Here is a 25,687-nt window from a genome sequence, read left to right on the forward strand (position 1 = left end):
TTGGGATCTCATTGTCATTCATGGTGGTACAATTTCATGTGCATAATAACCAATACTTTGGTAGCAACATAATAGCCTATTTTGTATCTTTTCTTGTCTCTATGTTGGGGGCCAAGAACGATTTCCAAGCATCTCTCCTTAAGATTAAACATTCCCTTTGTGAATTAGTGTCTTCTATAAGGATCTCTTATTGATTGTGGAGACGTATATCCCTACTGAGGATTTCTCCCTCTTATTGGAACAAGCATCCCTGATGAGGATCTTATCCTTGCCTTATAAGTACATATCCTTAATTGGGACCTCTTCCTCAATGTTGGAAGTCTATAATCATTCATCAAATCCTTTTCAATTATTGAGTTGAATCTTTTATAATGAACCCTTCTATATTGTGGACATTCTCTATTGAGGATCTCATCCATCTTGTAGGAAAATGAATCTCTAGAGAGGATCTTTTCCTTATTTTAGAAGAGTGCGTCTTTTAGAAATGATCTCTCTTTGGTGTCCTTATCTCCATGCTTGGGGGGCAAGAATAATATTTCATTCTCTCTTTTTTTCCAAAGCATCTTTCATAATTTGATGTCATTTCTTGCATAGAATTATCCTCCATGTGAGTACATGTGTGTTCCTTGGTTAGAACCTATTCTTTGTCTGAAATGATACATCTTTCATGAACAATCTCTCCTTAGTGAAAGTGTGCAATCCTTCACTAAGAATCCACTTTTTCCTAAACATTGGAGGTGTGTATTCTTATTTTCCTTCTCCTTTTCAAAGACGTTATCTTTATCAAAGACCCCCTCTATTTTTCGAAGGTGGATATCTTTGGATAATGATCTCTTCCTCCATATATCCGTCAAAAGGATCCCTTTACACTTGTTGCAAGCTATCTCTTTTATAACTATCTTTTCCTTGCTTATAAGAGTCATGTCTCTTTAGCTTGGAGTTATGTACATTGTTGCCTAAAAGATATCTCGTTGGTGATGAAGGTGTGTGTTGGTTGAAAATTTTGCAAACACAAGAAGTTTACAAAATTGTAGCTTCAAGCACAATGTGTGAGATTAAATCTCTCCTACTTTCTTAGGGAAGCTCCCCCTTTCACTTACTACTCTATTTAAAATACAACTTCTAACTTCTAATCTAAACTTGGGTGGTACATCATCCTATTCTCTTTTTCAAAATAGATGTTATTCTCTCCTCTTTCTTCAGGAAAGAAGTCTACAAAATTGTTGCTTCAAGCACAATGTGTGAGATTAAATCTCTCCTACTTTCTTAGGGAAGGCTCCCCCTTTCACTTACTACTCTATTTAAAATACAACTTCTAACTTCTAATCTAAACTTGGGTGGTACATCATCCTATTCTCTTTTTCAAAATAGATGTTATTCTCTCTTTTTCAAAATAGAGCAGCAATAATTCTTACACTTCCAATGTTTCAAATTAACCCAAAATGTAGGAATGATCAAATACAAATAAGTAAAGAAGCAAAGTTTCCATGAAGGCACAAAGTCCCCCGTTGCTTCTCCAAGACAGGAAAACAAGCTCAAGTAGTCACTATAATCCTATCAACCTTTTACAAATAACTTATGTAACCCAAGGTATGTACCAAAATAACAAAGTAAAGCACAAATCTACCTTGATAACCTGTTACAAGTTTTCATAATCTTTTCTTGGAATAGCAATATGAAGCTCAAAGTCTTCAAGTTATTATCTCCTTCTAATAATCCTAATAAATACAAAGTCCACAAACCAACAATTGTTCCTACTCTTTAACAGTGTGTACCCTTGTTTCTATCTTCCTTAAGACATCAACATACTATTCTGTTAAAATCTTAAGGAGGTCATACATCAAGCCCTCCTTGTACCATATATTCGATTCAAGTTGTGGATTTCCTTGTATAATGCCTTGATTGGTTGTCCTTATTGCATGTCTTATACGAGGTGTACATTCTCGAAACCAGACCTAACTCTTATACGAGATGCTTCATTCCCAAAACCAGACGCAATCCTTTTGTATGTCTTATATGGAGTGTACATGCTCAAAACCAGACCTAACTCTTAGACGAGATGTTTCCAAAACCAAACACATCATTTTTTTTAATTGTGTCTTATACAAGTTGTTGCATGCCTGAAACCAGACCAAAGTCTTGCACAAGATGCTTAATTTCTTGAAACCAGACAACAATCTTAGCCAAATGAGTGGAACTAGCATAACACAACTTGCTAGACTATTTCAACTCTTGCTTCCTATGTGGATCACATAGCATAACATTTGGAATCCATGTTCCTTCTTTCTCTCCCATGAATTCATAGCATAACACACTTTTCTAGTGTTGGATCATGATTTATTGTACTTCCAATTGGTGTATGTCCTTGTTCTTTCTATAAGTCCACTTGTGCTCTTGCAATAACATGTCGAGAATGATATTAACGGTTGAGACATTTTGATTATCGAGTTCTCTTCAACTAGTTGACTTGGAACTTTGTGTTTTAGTACTAACATTGTTTGCTTTTGTGTATACTTGAAGGTTACTTGCATGGATTGATCGGATCCTATGCTTGGGGGATTGATCACCCCTCAACATTATCCTATCCCTAGTTTGTCTTGCTCTCAAGTGCTCTATCTCTTCTTTTCTACTTCACCAAGAGTATGACCTTAAGATCATACTCCGCTAAAGTAGGGGCTAAATGTAGCGTCATAAGTTGTACACCTTTATTATTATTAGTGTGTCCAATTTCAGACTCTCCTAGCACCTCTTTTAGTATTTCCCTTTCCTCTATGCATTATAGGACCTTTATTGTAATTAATTAATATTATGGATTTTATTTCACTTTATTACATCATCAAACTCTTATTTGGGCCCTTGATTCTAGGTGTGCCCTTTATCATTATATCCTGATTTATCCTTTATCCTACCCCAATTTCAACTTTCAAGACACATTTCACATATCTATACATTATGGTTTGAGCCACCGAACTGGAATCGGTACTAGAACCCTGTTATCTTGCATTCCCCAAAAGCCGGAAAAATATTGCTAGGATCAGGGGCGACCTACCACCATGGTCCAGCACTCTTTTCCCCGAATTTTGAGAAAATAATTTGGCAATCTTATATAATTCAAAACCCGCTCCATGCAAAAATATATCAAATCTAAGACTAGCTAAAAATGATTTTAATTATGAAATCCCTATATAAGGCATCCCTCTCAATTCATTTTCAACATTACATCTTATGCTAGCATTATCATCAATTCAAGAGCAATTCTTCTTTCTTAAGAGCGGACCTAATTCAAGGGGCAGCAAACTACATCAAGGCATCTTCAATTTATGTTTTGTCTATGATTTCATGATGGATTTTATGTGATTCATCATGTTATTGCATCAACACATGGAGGACTTATCCTAAGAACATTGCATACCTATTGAAGGTATAATCATCTACATTCAAACATTTCAATTTTAGATCTAGCCTTGCCCTCAAAAGGCAAGCTTTCCAATTCAATTTCTATTTCAATTAGGGTAAATTTCAAACCCGAGGTTTGACCTAGGCCAAACCCCTATCCACAACCCCCTTTCTTTCTTCTTCTATAAAACTATAGGTACCTGACGGAGCTCAAAGACATTGGGCAACATCAGGAGCCCAATACAAGCATGTTCCCTGAATTTGGACTTGCTTTTCAAGGACCAAAGCGCAAGATTTTGCACCAATTTTTTGGGGTGAATTTCAAACAATCTCAGGTTCCAGATTTTCTGACAACTCAGCATCAGAAGACCAAGGCATTCTGGTGCCCAAGTCCTACTAGATCAACATCAGATTTTAGTCAGTGCACATTCAGATTCCCTACCCAATTTTATGTCTATTATAGCATTTTTTATTATTTGTCAATCATTTATAGCAACTTAAGTGTTTACTTTATTCATATCTTAGCCATAGTTTTGCATCATTTCAACATATCACCATATGGTTCATTCACTTTCCATAGCAACAAAGGAATAGAAACCCTAGAAATATCACCCGACTCTCTTTTACAAGAGTTAGTCAAATACAATCACTCCTTTAGGTGATTTCATATTCCAATGTTGGTATTAAAATGGATCTTGGTCTTGTGTTCTACCCAAATTCCATTTTCATACTATACATTAAATATATGATTTTCATTGAAGATATGGTGGATTTTAGTGAGTTGTTTCAACATGTTGCAAGGTTTCTACTTCTCAAGTTTTAGATTTGTTTGTATGTAATTAATTGGTTGAATGGAAGATCTTATTGTTGATTAATGGTGAAACTTATATGTTCATACCATTTGGAATTTGTTGATTGCAAATTGTAGTGCATGGTTAGTCTAAAACTAATATTGAAAGCTTAACTTCAATTGCTCTATGCTCATTGTTCATGGTGTTATGTGAATGTCATATGAAAATCATTTGCATACCCTTAGGAGATTGCACCATCTTTGTGTAGTTGTTTCCTAATGGTGAAGCAAAGCTTGGTTTGGTTTCATCAAGTCAGCAATCATTTCTTGCATTGTTAGGTGTTAGATAAGATTTCCCTAAATCCTTTACCTTTTGTCTTTTGTTCGAGTTTGAATCAATTAGTTTCCACATTCTAGCTAAGCATAAGTCCCTTTGTGTTACCAGCAATATCACATCATATCCATTGAGTGTATCCACCATCTAAAATCAATCATTCACATTGTAAACCTTGGGGTCACCTTTTTTGATCAAAAAGTTTAGCATTTGAAGTTTCCTTGTTCAAGAGAGGATAAAATACTTAGCATTTTATTTTGTGTTTGAGATGTCATAAAAAACACATCAACAACACACTATACAAATAATAAGTAGCAAGTACATATTGTTCAAATTAAGATTTTAGGTTTCTATTTTTTGCTAAGAATTTTCCCTTCTAATTCAATGAGTAGTTCTACTATACACTTATTTTGTTTTGTGTTACACTAAAAGGTGCAAATTAAAACACTAAAACATCATTCATGGTAAGTTTTTTTTAAATTTATGTGACTTTTGAAAATTGATTTCCAAGCTTCCTTTGTTTTCTAAACACATTTTATTGTTGTTTTTTATATTAATATTCATTTTATTAACATAGCTTTGATTTACATAATTGTTTTCTTCATTGTTATTTTTTATTTTTGCCGAAGGATACATTTTTTCAATTTTCTTGATATTTGTTGATTTTAAAACATGTAGGTATAATTTATAATGGTTGTTAGTTTAGTTCAATGGACCAATGGACCAAATGATGAACAAGTCTGCCAAATTTGACCAAGCATAACCTATTTGGTTACATACAAAGTACACAAAGACTCCTTTGTCCCTCCCTTGACACACGTATCCCCGTATCTGATATGGCACAGATACACGTCAAATACTATGTGATTTGATTTTTTTCCAAAATTGACGTAAATCTTCCTAAATTTAATTTTTAAAAACTTCATTTGTGCAATAAAAAAAATGTTATAAACAAAGCCTACACAAAATGAGAAAGACAAATGAAATATTTTTCTATTTCAGCAACTCATTTTTTTGAGTTATCTTCCAATGCAAATCTACTATTTTTGCATATTGTCAATTGTTAAATCAACTTATAATTATTTATGTAGCAATTGTGTCTATACTACTTCTGATGTAATAAAGATCTCCTCTAATTTTGTGTTAAATATATTTGTGTGTTTTTTATGAATGTCATATCTAGCTGTATCCATATTGGGAGTCTTAAAAAATGGCCGTATCCGTATCTAATATCGTATCCGTATTTGTATCTATATCTATGATCATACAACTTTGGTTACATGTCATGATGACTAAGCAGCTTGCTGAAGGCAAGGATATGGCATTATAGTTAGTGACATAACAAGAATAAAAACTTGTTTAATAGAGTGAAATCTCACCTAAATGTAATTGTTCGCCAAGGAATCAAAGTTTGTGTTGGGCCAACAAATGTATAGCCAAAGGAGCAAGTTTTTGCTTGTATTAGAGAGCAACAAGAAGAATAAAATGCAACTAAGAGATCCTAATCAAGATCCCATCCTTTGGCCAAAAAAGGTTCACACAAACCACCCACAAGACCATCTTCCACTTCTCTAGTAGTGGGTGCCACACATCCTTTCATCACGACACCATCTTCCCAGGAAAAATGTCTCATAAAGTAAATCCATTAGAACAGGCATTTAATATTAAGGTGAGAAATATTGTAGTTGAGCATAGTGTGTGTTGCATTTATGCCAATGGGCTTTCTTTCAACCTCACGAGTTCACCATGTTGGTGAGAAATAGTGACAATAATTAATCCAACACTCGCAAACTATATCGGTCTTATATATGAAAAGGTGCACACACCCTTATTGGTAAAGGATTTTTTTTGAAAAGACATCAGTACAGCCAATCAAGAATTCCTGGGCTGAAATAAGTGTCCATTGTTTTTGACATATGGAAAAATTGCAAAAACGAGCCCTTAATTAAGGTCATGTAGTGTGCCCTAAAGGGCAATATTTTTTAAAACAATTGACTTTGCAAGGCAAGTGAAGTATGTAAATTTCATTGCCAACATACTCAAAGTTGATCGAGATGGTGCTTTCTCAAAACGTTATCCAAGTCAACTTTGATAAGTTGTTTGACCCTTCCATGATGCCTTGGGATTCAACTTTCTTTCCTTGACCTGGGCGTGAACTTGATGTCTTGGAGGAATTTTGATAATCATTGACTTTTCCTGCATACCCCCTACCTAGCGCTCATCTTCCAACTTGGGCACCAAACACACCTTGTGGAGGATTTGCATGCCTTAGAGAAAATTCCATCACCCCCTCTGTCATGATGCCTGGGTGCAAATTCCATGCAGTGAAGGAATGTTGACTTCATTGACTTTTCCTTGACACCCCTGTTTTGGCGCCCAGCTTCCTATCTAGGCAGAATTTTGGCATGGAGGAAAAAGTAGTGTGGAGGAAAATTCCTCCACACCCTTGCTTGAGCGCTCTACCTAACTCTTGGGCGCTAAAACACTATGGTCAAGGAATTTTGGGGGTGGAGGAAAATTCCTCCACCACCCCATTCTAGCGCCCATCACTCCTCTTGAGCACCAATCTGACCTTGTGCTGGAAAATTCGCCATGGCCTCATTTTGGCACCCACTTGCATTTGGATGTATTCTTCTGGTGAGGGGTTCTTGCTTGGTTTTTTATCCAGACTTAGCCATTTTTTGCACTTTCCACATCGGGAAGCCATCTTGGGAATGAAGTGGTTTTTCTTGCCTTCGGAGGATTTTCAACACCTTTCCACTTTTAGAACGATTTCCAACCTTTCCACTTTTAGAACGATTTCCAACCTTTCCACTTTTAGAACGATTTCCACACCTAGCCATTTTTCTCTCTAAAGCCTGCTTTTTCAAACTTTCCGGATTTAGAAATGCTCAGTCTTCAGTGCCGAGGCCCCTGCCTGTTGATGATCTTGCCAACAAGAATAGACTTACTATAAATAGTAAGTATTTCAAAATGTTGAGATTAGGGCAAAAGTATGACAAGACGACACTAAAAATAGAAACTTACTAAAAATAAAACTGCTAAAAATAGTAAGTTTGATTTTTGGCAAAATAAAGACAATCTGGAAGGCAGTAAAATCCCTAAAAAATAGAAACTTTTGCTCAAATTTCACTGGCGAGTTCCTTGGGGAGCTCTGATTCCAATGCAATGCTCGGATTTTCAAAAACCCTAAAGGAAAGGCCTCAAATCCAAGTCTAAAGAGCAAAACCCTAAAACGGACAAAACAAGTTCCAGACTTGGCCAAATTTACTCAAACAACTTGCAAACTTGATCAAATTGACCCCCAAGCACTTGCAAACCGATGAAGTTGACGAGACTGCCATGAAAAGACCCAACAAACCAAAGCCAAAAGACCAAGACGACCTAAAAAGTAGGGGGTCCCCATTTGCAATGGGACGATGTGTGAAAACATCACAACACTAAGAAACTGAGAAAGAAACAGCTTTATCTCTGTGTTTCAATGAAAAGATTATTTTAACATTTCCTATATGATCCTATATATTTTAATTAGATTTTCATATAATTTCTTCTTTTACTGACTAAATCATCAAAACAAAAATAAAACATAAATAATTCAACACCCAAGAGAACTTCAAAAATTGAACATGCTTTCCAGCATCATTCATGATAAAGTTCATGAAATCCTAAGAAATGCACAACAAATGATTGCTTCCATAATATCAAGATAATGTATGAATCTCCTAAAAAGTCTTAGTAGCATTCTTTCAAAACATGCCCAAATTGAAGCATAAAAAGTTGACCAATTATTTGGGCTGATAAAAAGGTTTTATACAATCTAAGGAAACTAGAATAAAGCTAATTGTTGATGGTGCAGAGAAATCTATAAAACCACAAAGATAAAGCCCCAAATGATTTATTCCTCAATATCGGTCAAAATTCCTAATTTATCTCTCTTTGTACTTAAAGACTCACTAAGAGCCCTTAGTCCAGTAATAAGATCAACCTAAAAGGAAATAGATTGTTTTAGAGATAAATGCATTGTAAAATACTTTCGGACTTCATCTGGATGTTTGAATAGTATATATAGATGCAAATGGACTTAAACAAGACCCTTTTACAATTTTTTCCAATAGGGGCTTAAATTAATCACGCTTTGCGTTAACAATGAGAGATTGTTTTATAGGGAATTCCTCTGTTCAAAGCCACTAGAATGGAATCTTGGGCCATTGACCATAATTCAAAATTCAAAATGCATAAAATTAGAATTCAAAGCTTTGTAGAAACAAAAAACCTGAGTTAATACCGGAATTTCAAAAACCACGCAACAAAGAGACTGCAATGTAGACTAGCAATTACCAAGGATATAAATTTGTTTCTTTGATAGACAATAAAACCCAATCACAAACTATAACACTTACAGAATTAAGATAAAAAACCCAAACATTCATATCATACCCAATTATTGACTAAGTCCATTATCAGTATCATCATCTCTAATGGCAGACTGATCACTATGAATGTGCAAGTGCTTTGAATGGTAAAGTTGTCATCGAAGCCCAATACAAAGATTAGAAATTGTAAGACCAGACAACACCTCCTGTAATTTAGTATTAAACAGTACATTGAACTCTGATTGCATGTGGCCACCAATCATACAAGCACAAAGGCTTATTCTATCTGTTCAAAATGGGAAAACTGCCAAAATAGCCAATGGTCATAGCCAACTCAACCAAAGATGTAAATATCTTAATCGGCAATAAATCTTTTGGCCAAAATTTTTAAAAAAATCGGGAATCGGGGAAAAATCGGGAATAAATCGGCAAAATTATCGAACATTTGAAAATATATAATTTCTTAAATTTAATTTTTTTAAATATTAATATTATATTCACAAAATAATCAAAATAGTTTAAAATTGATTTAATAGATTTAAATTTGTTCAAATAAAAACATATAAAATTAGTATAAAATTAAAATATTTTATACCACATACATAAAATATACCATATATTTAATAAAATTGAGTACATAATTTATAAATTAAATTATATTAAAATTTAAATATATATGATATTATATTTATTGATTAAAAATATTAAAATTTACATTAATATTTTAGACAAATAATATTAGACTAATAAATTAGAAGTATTTAACTTTAAATATAATTGTATTAAATATTAAAATAATAAAATTTAATTCTAATAATCATAAATTAATAATAATAATAAACTATCGCTCTATGTATTGTTTCAAAGTAATGCATAGTTTCCAAGTAATGTATTGTTTCAAAGTAATGCATAGTAATGTATATTTCGAAACAATATAAGTCTCATAAATTAATAATAAAAAACTATTGCTTAATGTATAGTTTCCAAGTTATGTTGAGTGAATGTTTTGATTCAATCTCTTGACGTGAATCATTGCAGAGTGCTTAGAAAACTCTCCAGTATTATTTCAAATGGTTAGGAATGTCCGTCTGCTGCCGTATTTTAAATGATTCAGAACTGAAACCGTCGATAAAGTCGAAGCCCTAAAAAGGCGATTTTAAATGCTTCAGAATAACACGGTTTTTAATTTTTTAATCCCGATTTTATCGAAAACAATCCCAATTTTTTTTGCCAAAACCTTGCGATTTTAACGCCGATTAAATTGGCCGGCCATTTGCCTCATGATAAATCGCGATCTGGCCGATTTTTAGCTGATATTTTCATCCTTGTTGTTACTCAACAACCAAATGAGCAAGTTATTAAACATTTCTCTTCATCAAGGGCATTCAAATCAACAAATGATTCATAAGAACCTGATGCAGTAGAATTAGAAGCACTTTAGTTAATTGTGTGTTTATATCTTATGTTTATAATTGTGCCTTTCTATCTTCTTTATCTTTAGTTTTATCGTGCTGAATGCACCAAAACCAGCATTGTCTTTTAATTATGTTTTACTTTTTATTATAATAGTAAAAGATCTCCAGGGAAGTACCCAGTAATATAGAAAAACACTACAATGCCACAGATCTGGATCAACTTTCCCATCTCCACTTCTAAATGAAACACTTCTTGACACCAAAAAGTGGGCCTCCATACAAAATCAAATCAACAACATACCTGGCTGGCAGAAAATGAAGCTTCCTTTACACAAGCTACATAAAGCTCCTGTATCACCTTTAATCCCACATCAAAAATCCCAAAGAGCTTTCACCTTGAGTAGGGAGGAAATGATTGGCACCTTGCAATTTGAAATTTGCAATCTGTAGTTAATAATAATAACTTAATACTTTAATAAAGTTGTGTGATCAATTTTTTAATTGTAACTCCCATTGGCATAATCATTTTCTGAATAAGTTAGTCATGTGAGGTAAAAAATTCATTGATGAAAGCCTATCCTCTGTTTAAGATCAATCATTTAGAAAAGCACTTCACATTTCTAAGTTCTAGCAACGTAAGTTAGATTTTGAATGCTTGCCCTTTAAATGTTTCCATTGTCGATGAATTGGTCATTTGGCCAGAAACTATGGCAAAGAGATGGATTGGCTGCATCATTTAGAAAAGCACGTCAACATTTCTAAGTTCTAGCAACCTAAGAAGGTGTCTAAAACTCAGGGTAAGGAAATTGAAATTTGGTTGGTTAAGAAAAATAAGCATCTTTTGTGGAGGAACATACTTTAGAGGTCAAGACAAATATTTAGAGCACTTCCCTTCACTTTCTAATGCAATTCCTGTTGACAATGAACCGGCTAGAAATAAGGAGGTGAACTCTGTTGTGACGTTTTCACACATCGCCCCATTGCAAATGGGGACCCCTGCTTTTTGCTTTCTAGGGTTTGTTTTCTAGGTCTTTTAGGGTTTTGTCTGTTAGCCTTTGCATTTTGAGTGTCGCCAAGGGGATCACCTGGATAGCAGGTTCTGCTTGAGTTAGGTCAAGTTGGTGAGTGATGAAGTCTGGAATGTCCTGAAATTTGGTTAAGTCTGGAATGTCCTGATCTTGAAATTTGACTAAGTCTGGAAACCGAAAAACCTCCAAAAATTAGATTTTGCAATATGGCTCCTGGAGGTCTGAAACCACTCTCAAACATCCTGAAAGTATATATGGAATATAACATAAAGTATACTTAAATGTTATATTCCATAAAATTATCCTGACAGAGAGTTCAAAAAGTCAAATTTCGCTCCTGATCCTCAGAGAAGGCCCACAGCGAAAAATCGCTCCTGACCCTCAGAGAGGGCCCACAGCGAGATTTTGATTTACTTCATTTTGCAATGGAAAAGGACTAAGTTTTGAGCATGAAAGGGAAATGAATGACTTTCTCCACCCACCTAAAGAAGTTTTGGCTAGAAATGATGAAGGACCTTGTTGAAAACAGAAAAATCGCTACGGACCCTCAGAGAGGGCCCACAACGAGAAATCTTATAAGGGTCATTGCAAGCTTTATTTGGTCGATTTGAGAGGTCAAGAGCATGATGAAGGATAGAATGAACATAATGAAGTATCCGGACTTGATCAAAAATGATGAATTGAAGGAGTTTTGCCCAAGAAAGGAAAAATCGCTACGGACCCTCACAGAGGGCCCACAACGATTTTCTTTGTGTGCACATTTTTGGACAATTCTTGGGCATGAATTTTTATTCATAACAAAGAACAAGATGATATCTTCCTTGGCAAAGTGATTTTTAGAGGAAAAGTGAAGCATTTTGGTCCAGGTAGCAAAAATCGCTACGGACCCTCAGTGAGGTTCCACAGCGAGATTTTCAAATATGCATTATTCTTGCAGGATCAAAGTGATTTCATGATTGGAGGGGATGGAGGAAGGCATGGTCTATCCGTTGAATATAATTTGGAGGATCAACACTTTTACATCGGCTAATTGTGTATTTAATTTCAATAGTGATTCTAAAATGAGGAATTTTTGAAGTCTAAACGCCATTCTATCAAATTCTATAGAAATGATTTCAGACTCGTCATCCCTCCTATCTTCCAAATTTTGAGCAAGCAAGCTAGAAATTTGCTTATTTTCAAATGCTTTATTTAAAAGCGCAAACCTATAGAATTCATTTTTTATTTTTTGACGTATTTCAAATAGTGCAAATTGAGCTGTTTTCAACCCTGTATCAATAATATCTTGTAGTATCTTAATAGTTTCTTTTGAATCTAAATTAAAATATTTTATGAATTTCGATCCTAGTGCAACCTTAAGGATATTAACAAGAGTATTGTTGTATGCTACTAATATTCTCAACGCTTTATTAAATCATGAAACAAAACGATTTGCAAAAAATCAGAAGGAGAAAGAATAGTAAAAGATTCATCTTTTTTATTCTCATTAGGTAATGAACGAATAGTTCCCTTGCTCAGTAATTTACTTTGATCATTCAAATTAGTGTGACCTAATTTGTTATGAAACAAAAATGGAGAACTTGCTATATTTTCCCTTTTTGCGATATTGAAAAAAGGGTATTTCAGCAAGCTAATTTGAATCATATTGATAATGATCTCATTTGTTCCTACTGAAATAAGAGAAGCATAAGTCTTTTTTATTTTTAATCTGGGCCCTCCATCTAATTGATTTTCAAGAGAATTCCTTTTTTTTTCAATTGAATAACCTCCGAGAATATTCCCATATTTTATCATTTTTGAACGGGGGTCATTCAAAAAAGCAAAAATGTGCTTTTTATTTAGTAAAATACCTTGTCCTCTGGGTATTCTAAAAATGAAATCAGGACAAGGAATTCTTCGCTTTCCCCATTGTTTACAAGGAATTCTTCGCTTTCCCCATTGTTTATCACACCATAATGGTACGATGAGTTTATTTTTTTCCTTTTTTACACTCATATGGGTATTTTCAAAAAGAATGGCGGAATAGATAGAGTCTTTATGTTCGTTAGGTATGGTTCGATCAGTTTCGAAATAATTCAAGATTTTTTTTCCTTTTTCAAAACAGTTTGAGTCAACTAATTCGTGTTTCACTTGATCCACCGAATAATTTGAAAGTGATTTATGTTTGTCAAGAAGAAGTTTTGGAATATCCACTTGATCTTGATCTGAAGAAAAAGGTACTACAACGGATTCATATATACTTCCCGATAATACCCATAAATGAGTTGTCTCTAATATAAAATTAGACATAGGGATACTACGGTGCATTTCTCCTGTCAAGTCAGAATATATATGTTTCTTTACTTTTTCTTTAAAGGGGGATCTTTTAGCACGAACCTCGGCAATTACTTGTTCCGATTCGACGAGTTGATTATTCTGAATGAATAGCAAACTTTCTGGCGGAATCGTTAAGTATTGTACTTCATATTGATTATCGATAGTCACGTCTAAACTATTATGACATATATAAGCAGGATGCCCATGACGGGTACGGGTAGGATAAACCAAATTTTCATTGAATTCAATTTTTCCGATGAACGGGGCTCGTACATGTTCTGCAATATCACCCGTGAATACTCCACCAGTATGAAAAGTCCTTAGTGTTAGTTGAGTTCCCGGTTCTCCAATTGATTGGCCTACAATAATGTCGACTGCTTCTCCTAATTCGATTAAGTTGCTATGAGTAGTATTCCGACCATAACATAATTGACAAATCCAATATATACTTTTGCAAGTAAAAGGGGTTTGTATATATATTGGTTGTACTTGGAAATAATATAATTGATTGGCAAGTTTAATTCCAATATCTTCATTGCACGTGGCAATACATCTCCCGTGTATATATACATCGTCTGCTAATACACGACCAATTAGTGTTTGTAGAACAAATTTATTTTTGATTGTTTCTCGATCTTGAATGAGATTTACAAAAAGACCTTGGATAGTACCACAATCTACTTTACGTACAACGAGGTGTTGTACTACTTCAACAAGTCTACGTGTGAGGTATCCAACATCTGCTGTTCGTATAGAAGTATCCACAACTCCTTTACGAGCATTGTAACATGAAATAATATATTCCGTTAAAGAAAGTCCTTCGCGGAAATTCCCTTGAATGGGTAGATCAACAATTTTTCCTCGAGGATCTGACATTAATCCTCTTATACCTACTAATTGGTGAACCTGGGATGTACTTCCTCTAGCTCCTGAAAAGGACATCATATGTACTGGATTAAGAGGATCAGTCATCCTAAAATTCGGATTCATTTCTCGTCTCAAATATTCACTGGTAGCATGCCATACCTCAATCAATTGACGTAATTTTTCTACTGCATGTACATTCCCATAATCATGATGTCTTTCTGAAGCAAACCCTCATTGTTGCGCATCTTGGATAAGCCATGCTTTAGATGGTGTTGTTAAAAGATCATCAATTCCTAATGAAATAGCTGCGTCAGTAGCTTGCTGGAAACCTCAAATCTTCATTTGATCTAATATATGTGATGTATATGTCATTCCAAATTGATTTATGAATCTTCTAATAAGGTGCTTCATAACCAAACAAGATGCCCAAATAAGAACATCCACGCCCATACAGATAAACTGTTCATACCAAAAGGATTGTATCCATTAATTAGTTGTGAAGAATTTAACCAAAGATAATCTCTTAACCATCCCATTAAATAAGTGGAAGACTCATTAAATTGAGCTACATTTCCCTGCCATAAGGTAATATGCTTCCAATGCCAATAGAAAGTAACCCATCCAATGGTATTCAACATCCAGAAAACTGCTAAATAAAAAGCATCCCAGGCCAAAATATCGCAAGTACCGCCCTGTCCTGGACCATAGCAAGGAAAACTATAACCAAAATCTTTCTTATCAGGCATTAGCTTAGAACCGCGCGCATCTAAAGCACCTTTTACTAAAATCAATGTAGTTGTATGCAAACCTAGAGCAATAGCATGATGAACCAAAAAGTCTCCGAGACCAATTGTTAAGAACAGTGAATTTTTATTATCGTTAATAGCACTCAACCAACCGAGTAACCATAAGCTTTTGCCAGCATTGAATGCTAGATCATTTGCTGAAGATAAGAGTACATCAAAACCATATAAGGTCTTACCATGAGCAGATTGTATCCATTGAGCAAATATGGGTTCAATCAAGATTTGCTTTTCTGGAGTACCAAAAGCGAGCATAACATCGTTATGAACATAAAGTCCCAAGGTATGAAAACCTAGGAATAAACTAACCCAACTCAAATGAGAGATTATGGCTTCCTTATTCTCCAACATTCTCGCCAATACATTATCCTTATTCTGTTCTGGATTATAATCTCTAATGAGAAATATAGCTCCATGAGCAAATGCCCCTGTCATAATGAATCCGACAATGTATTGATGATGAGTATACAATGCAGCTTGGGTAGTAAAATCTTGTGCTATGAATGCATAGGCAGGTAAAGAATACATGTGTTGAGCTACCAAGGAAGTAACAACTCCCAAAGAAGCTAGAGCAAGACCTAATTGAAAGTGAAGAGAATTATTGATTGTGTTGTAAAGACCCTTATGCCCGCATCCTAATAAGCCTTTCGGAGGAACATGTGCTTCTAAAATATCTTTTATACTGTGTCCAATCCCAAAGTTGGTTCTATACATATGGCCAGCAATGAAAAACACAAATGCAATAGCTAAATGATGATGCGCGATATCAGTTAGCCACAAACTTTGTGTTTGTGGGTGAAATCCCCCGAGAAGAGTTAGAATAGCAGTTCCCGCCCCTTTAGTAGTACCAAATAAATGACTACTGGAATTAGGATTTTGAGCATAAAGATTCCACTGACCTGTAAAAAGTGGTTCCAACCCTTCGGGATGCGGTAATACATCTAAAAAATTATCCCATCTTATGTGTTCTCCTCTTGATTCAGGAATAGCGACATGGAACTAAATGCCCCGTCCAAGCCAAAGAACTGACTCCGAAAAGCCCTGACAAATGATGATTGAGACGAGATTCGGCATTTTTAAACCATGAAACACTTGGTTTCCATTGAGGTTGTAGATGCAACCAACCCGCTGTTAAAAAGAGAGCAGAAAGAAATAGCAAGAAAAGAGCTCCAGTATAAAGATCTTCATTAGTGCGTAAGCCAATTGTATACCACCACTGATAAACACCGGAATAAGCAATATTGACCGGACCGGGGTCACCTCCTCGGGTAAAGGCTTCTACGACCGGTTGACCAAAATGAGGATCCCAAATTGCATGAGCAATTGGTCTTACATGTAAGGGGTCGCGGACCCATGCTTCGAAATTGCCTTGCCAAGCTACGTGGAACAAATTACCAGAGGTCCACAGAAAGATTATAGCTAACTGACCAAAGTGAGAAGCAAAAATCTTTTGATAAAGACACTCTTCGGTAATATCATCATGACTCTCAAAGTCATGTGCAGTAGCAATACCAAACCAAATACGACGAGTAGTTGGGTCCTAGGCCAAGCCTTGGCTGAACTTTGGAAATCTTGATGCCATAATGCTTTTCAAATCCTCCTAGTCATTATCCTACTGCAATAATTCTTGCTAGGAAGAACGCCCATGTTGTGACGATTCCACCCAAAAGGTAATGAGCTACTCCTACAGCACGTCCTTGGACAATACTCAAGGCTCTTGGCTGGATAGCAGGAGCAACTTTTAATTTATTATGAGCCCAAACAATAGATTCAATAAGTTCTTGCCAATATCCACGGCCACTAAATAGGAACATTAAACTAAAGGCCCAAACGAAATGAGCACCTAAGAATAAAAGGCCATAGGCAGATAATGAAGAACCGTAAGATTGGATTACTTGAGAAGCTTGTGCTCATAGAAAGTCATGAAGCCACCCATTAATTGTAATGGAACTTTGTGCAAAGTTTCCTCCTGTAATATGAGTTACCACTCCCTGATCACTTATACTACCCCAAACATCATTTAGCTATTGCATTTGTGTTTTTCATTGCTGGCCATATGTATAGTACCAACTTTGGGATTGGACACAGTATAAAAGATATTTTAGAAGCACATGTTCCTCCGAAAGGCTTATTAGGATGCGGGCATAAGGGTCTTTACAACACAATCAATAATTCTCTTCACTTTCAATTAGGTCTTGCTCTAGCTTCTTTGGAAGTTGTTACTTCCTTGGTAGCTCAACACATGTATTCTTTACCTGCCTATGCATTCATAGCACAAGATTTTACTACCCAAGCTGCATTGTATACTCATCATCAATACATTGCCGGATTCATTATGACAGGGGCATTTGCTCATGGAGCTATATTTCTCATTAGAGATTATAATCCAGAACAGAATAAGGATAATGTATTGGCGAGAATGTTGGAGAATAAGGAAGCCATAATCTCTCATTTGAGTTGGGTTAGTTTATTCCTAGGTTTTCATACCTTGGGACTTTATGTTCATAACGATGTTATGCTCGCTTTTGGTACTCCAGAAAAGCAAATCTTGATTGAACCCATATTTGCTCAATGGATACAATCTGCTCATGGTAAGACCTTATATGGTTTTGATGTACTCTTATCTTCAGCAAATGATCCAGCATTCAATGCTGGCAAAAGCTTATGGTTACCCGGTTGGTTGAGTGCTATTAACGATAATAAAAATTCACTGTTCTTAACAATTGGTCTCGGAGACTTTTTGTTTCATCATGCTATTGCTCTAGGTTTGCATACAACTACATTGATTTTAGTAAAAGGTGCTTTAGATGCGCGCGGTTCTAAGCTAATGCCTGATAAGAAAGATTTTGGTTATAGTTTTCCTTGCGATGGTCCGGGACGGGGGCGGTACTTGCGATATTTCGGCCTGGGATGCTTTTTATTTAGCAGTTTTCTGGATGTTGAATACCATTGGATGGGTTACTTTCTATTGGCATTGGAAGCATATTACCTTATGGCAGGGAAATGTAGCTCAATTTAATGAGTCTTCCACTTATTTAATGGGATGGTTAAGAGATTATCTTTGGTTAAATTCTTCACAACTAATTAATGGATACAATCCTTTTGGTATGAACAGTTTATCTGTATGGGCGTGGATGTTCTTATTTAGGCATCTTGTTTGGGCTACTGGATTTATGTTTCTTATTTCTTGGCGTGGATATTGGCAAGAACTGATTGAAACTTTTGCATGGGCTCATGAACGCACACCTTTGGCTAATTTAGTTCGATAGAGGGATAAGCCGGTAGCTCTTTCCATTGTTCAAGCGCGATTAGTTGGTTCTATACATATGGCCAGCAATGAAAAACACAAATGCAATAGCTAAATGATGATGCGCGATATCAGTTAGCCACAAACTTTGTGTTTGTGGGTGAAATCCCCCGAGAAGAGTTAGAATAGCAGTTCCCGCCCCTTTAGTAGTACCAAATAAATGACTACTGGAATCAGGATTTTGAGCATAAAGATTCCACTGACCTGTAAAAAGTGGTTCCAACCCTTCGGGATGCGGTAATACATCTAAAAAATTATCCCATCTTATGTGTTCTCTTGATTCAGGAATAGCGACATGAACTAAATGCCCCGTCCAAGCCAAAGAACTGACTCCGAAAAGCCCTAACAAATGATGATTGAGACGAGATTCGGCATTTTTAAACCATGAAACACTTGGTTTCCATTGAGGTCGTAGATGCAACCAACCCGCTGTTAAAAAGAGAGCAGAAAGAAATAGCAAGAAAAGAGCTCTAGTATAAAGATCTTCATTAGTGCGTAAGCCAATTGTATACCACCACTGATAAACACCGGAATAAGCAATATTGACCGGACCGGGGGCACCTCCTCGGGTAAAGGCTTCTACGGCCGGTTGACCAAAATGAGGATCCCAAATTGCATGAGCAATAGGTCTTACATGTAAGGAGTTGCGGACCCATGCTTCGAAATTGCCTTGCTAAGCTACGTGGAACAAATTACCAGAGGTCCACAGAAAGATTATAGCTAACTGACCAAAGTGAGAAGCAAAAAACTTTTGATAAAGACGCTCTTCGGTAATATCATCATGACTCTCAAAGTCATGTGCAGTAGCAATACCAAACCAAGGGGAAATCAACCCAAAATGAAAAGCTCTTGACCCTCACTGAAGGCCCACAGCGAGAAATCGCTCCGGACCCTCAGAGAGGGCCCACAGCGAGAAACCTAAAATGGGAAGTTTTCATCCAAGTTTGAGGAAAGCTAAGGTTAGGCATGGGTTAGAAACGATGTTTGAAAAGCCTTGAAGTGAAAAGAAATCGTTGAGAATCAATATTTTGAAGGCAATTACAAAAATCGCTACGAACCCTCAGAGAGGGCCCATAGCGATTTTCCAGTTTTCTCTCCTTGGTTTGAAGAATTGAGATAAAATCTTGCTTGGACAGGAGGAGAACGTGATGTGTTATGCCTTGGAGGTGATTTGAAGATTAAAAGATGAAGGAATTTGCCTAGAACCAAAAAATCGCTCCGGACCCTCAGAGAGGGCCCACAGCGAGATTTTCAGAAAATGTATGTTTTCTTCAAAATGGTGCTAAGGCAAGGTTTGGACAAGGAGAAAAGACCTCCAAGAGCAGGATGAATATTATTTTGCATTTAAAACTTGATGATTTTGGTCAGAAAATGAAAAATCGCTCCTGACCCTCAGTGAAGGCCCACAGCGAAAAATCGCTCCGGACCCTCAGAGAGGGCCCATAGCGATATTGTTGAAAATCCTCGTTTTACCTTGCAACAACAAAGCGAATTTGGTTGGAGTGGATTAAGGGAAGGCATTGCCAAATGATGAATGAAGTTTTAATGAAAAATGATGAAGAATCAAGCCTAAATTGCAAAAATCGCTACGGACCCTCAGAGAGGGCCCACAGCGAGAAACTTCAAAATCACGACTTTTCTCCAAAATTGGATTGAGCTAAGTTTGCAATTCAGTGAAAGGACCTAGTTGAAATGTCTTGAAGAAATTTTGGAGGTAGAAAAGTGCTAAATTTGAGCAAGAAATGAAAAATCGCTCCTGACCCTCAGAGAGGGTCCAGGGCGAAATCCTCAGGAAGTTTCATTAAGCCTTGTTTTAAAAATTAATACTCTCCAAATTGCATTAGATCGCCAAAATTGCTAATTTTGAGGCATTTGAAAAAATTAAAATTAAATTGGCAATAAATAAAAGACATTTTGGCATTTATTAAATTAATTTTAAGCCTTAAAAATTGAACTTCTATCTTGGAGGCATTTAAAATTAATTTTTATTAAATTAAAATTAAATATAAAGCACTTAAGGCCTTATTTTCATTTATTTTGCCAAGTCGGCCCCCCTTTTTTGGAATTTTATTTATTTTTTAACCTCTTTTTGCCAAGTCGGCCTAGAGGGAGCAAAGGGGTGAGCGCTCTATATATTGGAGGTGTTTTTTCACAATTGAAATCATTCAATCATTGCCTTAAGAGCGAATTTGAAGAGCTAATTGGAGGTGCGAAATCTGGTTTGCTTGGAGCGAATTTATTTCAAGTGTTGGAGACTAGAAGGAAGTGGAGTTGATTCTTGTGAAGGCTAAAGGAGGTGGATTTATCCAAGGGAGAACTTTGATCTACATTTTGCCTAGCAAAATCCATTTTTTTTACATCATTCCTTAGAGTTTAATACTCAAGAGGAGGTATGGCGAAATCATCTTAACATCATTGTTCAAGGTTTGATTTTTGGACATTTGTTTTGGAAAAATCTAAGTATTGCATGGTTAATTAGGAAATGATAACTCTAGATTTATCTTGAAGTTTCCTAATTAAAATCTTAAATCTTCCTTTTAAGTCTAGATTTCTACACTTCAAGATATAATGCTTGAGAACTAATTTTGAAATGTTGTGTAGGTATCAAGATGGCGACTCCTAAGGCTGGAATATCTACAAGTCGGCAAGCTCTCATCAAAGAAGATCCAGTCCAGGACAAAGATGATCTCCTCCAGCTCAGTATCATCAAAGAAGATCAAGCAAGGACAAGGGAGACCTCCTCCAGTCTAGCATCGACAAGGACGGCCTTCTTCGGTCAAGCATCACCAGGAATAACTTCTTCCGATCCAGCATTTCAAGGCGAGGTACATCAATCATCCTGCACATCAAAGACAAAAGAAGTTAGAGCAAGGGTTCGTTGAAGAAGCAGATAGTTTCAGAAGAGTTAATTAAAGCTAGCTTCTCAGCAACATCAAATTGGCATCAACCAAGTGTCAGACGAGGTGGCATCCCAGTCATCACTCCTCCAGTCGGATAGGTCCACCTCAGCGTGTCCAGATTCAATGTACCTAACTCATGGGAGGTGGCACAAACTTCAATGTACCTACCCCAGCTATCCATTGGTCAAATTTTCCAAAGAAGACATATGTCCTCAAGATGTAATTTTATCATTGGTCAAGCATTAAATGCTATGTAATGGTTGTAACAAACCCTAATTAGGGTTTTCATTATTGAATCTTGGCCATTGATCTCAAATTGATCTTAGCCATCGAATTGTATTGTGGGCACTATACAAGCCCGGCTCTTCATTTTGTAAAGGCAGTTGGAAGCAATTAGAGAGGAGTTAGTGAATAGAGAATAGTTAGAATAGTGAATTAGTCAGTTGATAGAATAGCAATTAGAGTAGAGTAGAGAGAGAAGGCAAAGATTGTTGCCAAGGTGTTGTTGTAAAAGACTTGTAAAACTTCATTGAAGAAATGGTGAAATTCATGGGTCGATTCAACAATTTGCATGGTCTCTATACTTCTCATATTTGATTTCATGTTATTAGATGAGTGGAAGAAATGTGCTTGATTGATGGTGAAATTCGTATATACATACTACTAGCAGTTTGTTGATTGCAAACTTGCCTTGTGTAGTCAACTGGAATCATTCAGCTTAAGCTTAACTTCAATTGTCGCTTCTTCATTGATATGCATCAGCCTGATGGTGTCTATGCCTGCAGTGATGATTTGAACATCATAAAGCTTTCCTTCGAAGATTGCACTAACCTTGTGGAGATGGTCCTGTGATGTCAAAACAAGACTTAGTTAGAATTTCATCAAAGATCATTCATTGCTCCTACATTCTTAGTATCAAGAATTAGATCCTTTCCTCACCCTCATCTTTTTTTCCTTTTTTCAAATCAAAGCTAGTAAAAACCTGTGTTCCAGCAATATTCAAAGCAAATCAGACGTTCAGTCATCAAGTGTAAGTCCCCTTGTGATTCCAGCAAAATCGCATCATACCACACAGAGCTTATCCACACGTAGAGACCCTACATACAAGAACCTTGAAGTTTCTCCGATTGATCCTTTTCGCGATATCTTCAGCATTCGAAAACTTTACTCAAGAGAGGATAAGGTACCTTTAGGTATTTTATTCTGTGTTCGCATGTGCGTAGAAAACACATCAACAAACTCCCAAAGGGAAAGTTTATTGAGACAAGACAGTGCTGTTGGAAGGGAAGCCCTTAAGAATATTCCTACGCAACAAGACTTTTCTATTGACAAAGCTTCAGAAGATCTGCAAATGGGAGAAGAAAGAGAGGAGCTACAACGGAATTAATCTTCCTCTCCGGAGTGGAATTATGGGAAAGATGACAGGTGTACTGCAAAACACAAAGAAAAAGAAGTAGTACCAATATTCTTAATTCCCAAGTTATGCATACCCTTCCAAACACAAATTTGGTAGGTCAATATGGCAGAAAAACCAAACAAGCAGCTATTGAGTTGGTGAACAACATTCCTTGGAGGCCTTCTATAGGGGGTCAGTCAACCATTCAACCAAATTGCCATGAGGGTTCTAATTTGGAATTGTAGAGGTTTGAATGTCTCTAACAAACACCATTGATCCATAAATGGGAAAGATAGTCCTCTCATGTATTCTTCAAAAACACATATCACTTGAGCAAACTTCATAACAACCTTAAATAATAGTCTTCACTCTTCATCACTATATATAGTTAATCCTACAACATCTCTAGTTCAATCAGATTTAGCATCCATAAAAGGGCATGATAGAGCAAAGAAAGATGCAATGAGACGTAACACAACTGAAACATGTGGATTATTGCTACACTAACCTTAAATAGGAGAGAAAACTCCAATAAGAGTGAACAAAGCTCATAATGCCACTATCTCTCAATCTTTTACAAATGATACAATGCCCATACAATGTATATAGAATAGATTGAAAATTCTTACACTATTCAGCTAACTTGCCACCACTCATAAGTTTTTGAGCTCACTACATCAAGTCAACTCAAAATCAGCCTGAGTACTTGACAAGTTTTTGCTTATATCCAGTCGAGTTTCACACACAAACACGTGAGTTTTCTGTTCAGACTCACTTGGCAGCAGGTTATGACAAAATCCACATGATCTCAACATTTTAATTCATGTTCTTGACTTTTTGGTCTGATTTTACCTAGCAAAAGACGTCCTCAGCATCCACGTGACAAAAACACATTAACAAAAGGGATTTCAAGGAAATTTTAAGGCACCTTCAAAGATTCAAACCAGTACATATCTATATATTTTTTTATTTTTTTTATTTGAAAATTAAAAAAGTTGAAACCCTAGGGGTAATGCTGTCCATTTTTCCACACCCCATCATTTCCTAACATTTTTCTATTGTATTTGCATTCTATTTTATCTTACAAATGTTTGTCACTTTGTCTACTCATTTTTTTTCAAAACCTTACTAATTTTTTTTTTGAACCCTACTGATTTCTTTTTCAGAACCTTACTGCTATATTTTTTTTCTATTTTAAAATCAGCAATGTCAAGTTCAACACAAATAAGCGGTAAAAGTAAAACAAGAAATAGAATAGAGTTAACAATATCATTTACCAATTGTGGAACAAGATAGATCCTGGTTGAGATCCTGCAATTATGTTAGGTCATCATTGAAGCATAATCCATAAAATAAATCTTTCCCACTAGAAACATTGTCTCTCAAAAGCATAGATATTTCCTACTAGGGTTAGGAACATTAACTAATTTCATTAATGGAGTTCATTGGAAAATCATGGACGGTGCCTCAAGCTTATTCCTTTCCATCAAGCCTAAGATCACGGAATGACACCAGCCAATCAGCCTCTTGGCCCCACTCAAGGTGGCTCTACTTGAATGGAACTTAGGTGATACTTGCATCCCTTATTTTGTATTCCAATAATACTTTTCCTAACACCCTATCCTCATTATGGAGCCCCTTGGGAGATCATACAAGGCACCTCAAGCCATTCCATCAAGCCCAAGAGCACGGAATGAGACTCGCCATTCGACCTCTAAGCCCCACTTGGTGTGCCTCTACCTGAATGGATCCTAGCTACTTGCATCCCTCATATGTCCCTTCTCATCTCCATAATGGAATGGTTCATTGGTTAAAGTATTGAAGAGTCTTATATATATAACCTATTATGCCTAAATATCATAGTGGCAATGACAGCAACATATAAATATATATATCAACCACAATATGTTAACTAATTATCATTCCTACCACTTATCAGGTGGAGACAAGATAACAAACCAGCCCAATAAAAATTCTTGGCATTATGCCTCGTACCAAGCACTAATCATAGTCTGCTGACTCTTCCCTAGTCATTATGAAATCAGTCAGTTAAGACACTCAAACCAGATAGTCAGTTAGGATCGGTTGAATACCTTTCTGGTCTGTTGTTCCTTCCTTCTCCTTTGCAAATTGATCTGATATAGCCTCTAAGTGGAGGCATAGAGTCATCTCTTTTGAAAGAGACCCCTTGCTTCCCAAATACATGTCTCTTCCTTGCCGATCGCTGTCCCTTCAAGACATGGCTGGTTTATTAATGATTTGTTTAGGATTATAATTTCTTTTGCTTTTAACTAATAATTAATAGGATGATTTAAATATTTATTTTGTCTTTTTCAGATCAATTAATTTGATTATTGATTCTCTTCCTGATGTAGATCTGCTATTGGAATAAGAATAATATGCCTTGAATGAATCCCAGAATGATCCAAAAACACCTCCTATTTATACCTTTCAACTAACACCTCTTCATCAAAGGTTACAACCTTTCTAGACATGTCGGCTATGAATCAGGTTTGATTATATAATTTATTATTTCCAAACCCTTGCACTTTGGGTGCTCCAAAATGAAGGTCGGCCCTAGCAAAATACACTAACTCAGTCGGCTCTTAGGTAAATACTCCATTGGCCATCTAACACTAATCATGATACGTTCAGGAGGAATGATTTCTGATTCGGCTTCTAGGGAATACATTCTTGAGTTGGCTCTAATCTCATTTTTGCTTGTTGCTTGGGTTTAGTATAAGTGTAACCGACTAGTATCT

At 36.0% G+C, this 25,687-nt stretch overlaps 1 protein-coding gene and 1 pseudogene across 1 annotated transcript in view; both read right to left on the reverse strand.

Annotated features, from left to right (window-relative positions):
- LOC131040305 (hypersensitive-induced response protein 4) overlaps nucleotides 1-25,687 on the reverse strand; it is a 49,962-nt gene that overhangs the window by 19,188 nt on the left and 5,087 nt on the right. The window lies entirely within an intron of this gene.
- LOC131040303 (photosystem I P700 chlorophyll a apoprotein A2-like) lies at nucleotides 12,930-17,190 on the reverse strand (annotated as a pseudogene).

Source organism: Cryptomeria japonica, chromosome 4, assembly GCF_030272615.1.
Source record: "Cryptomeria japonica chromosome 4, Sugi_1.0, whole genome shotgun sequence".
Taxonomy (NCBI): domain Eukaryota; kingdom Viridiplantae; phylum Streptophyta; class Pinopsida; order Cupressales; family Cupressaceae; genus Cryptomeria; species Cryptomeria japonica.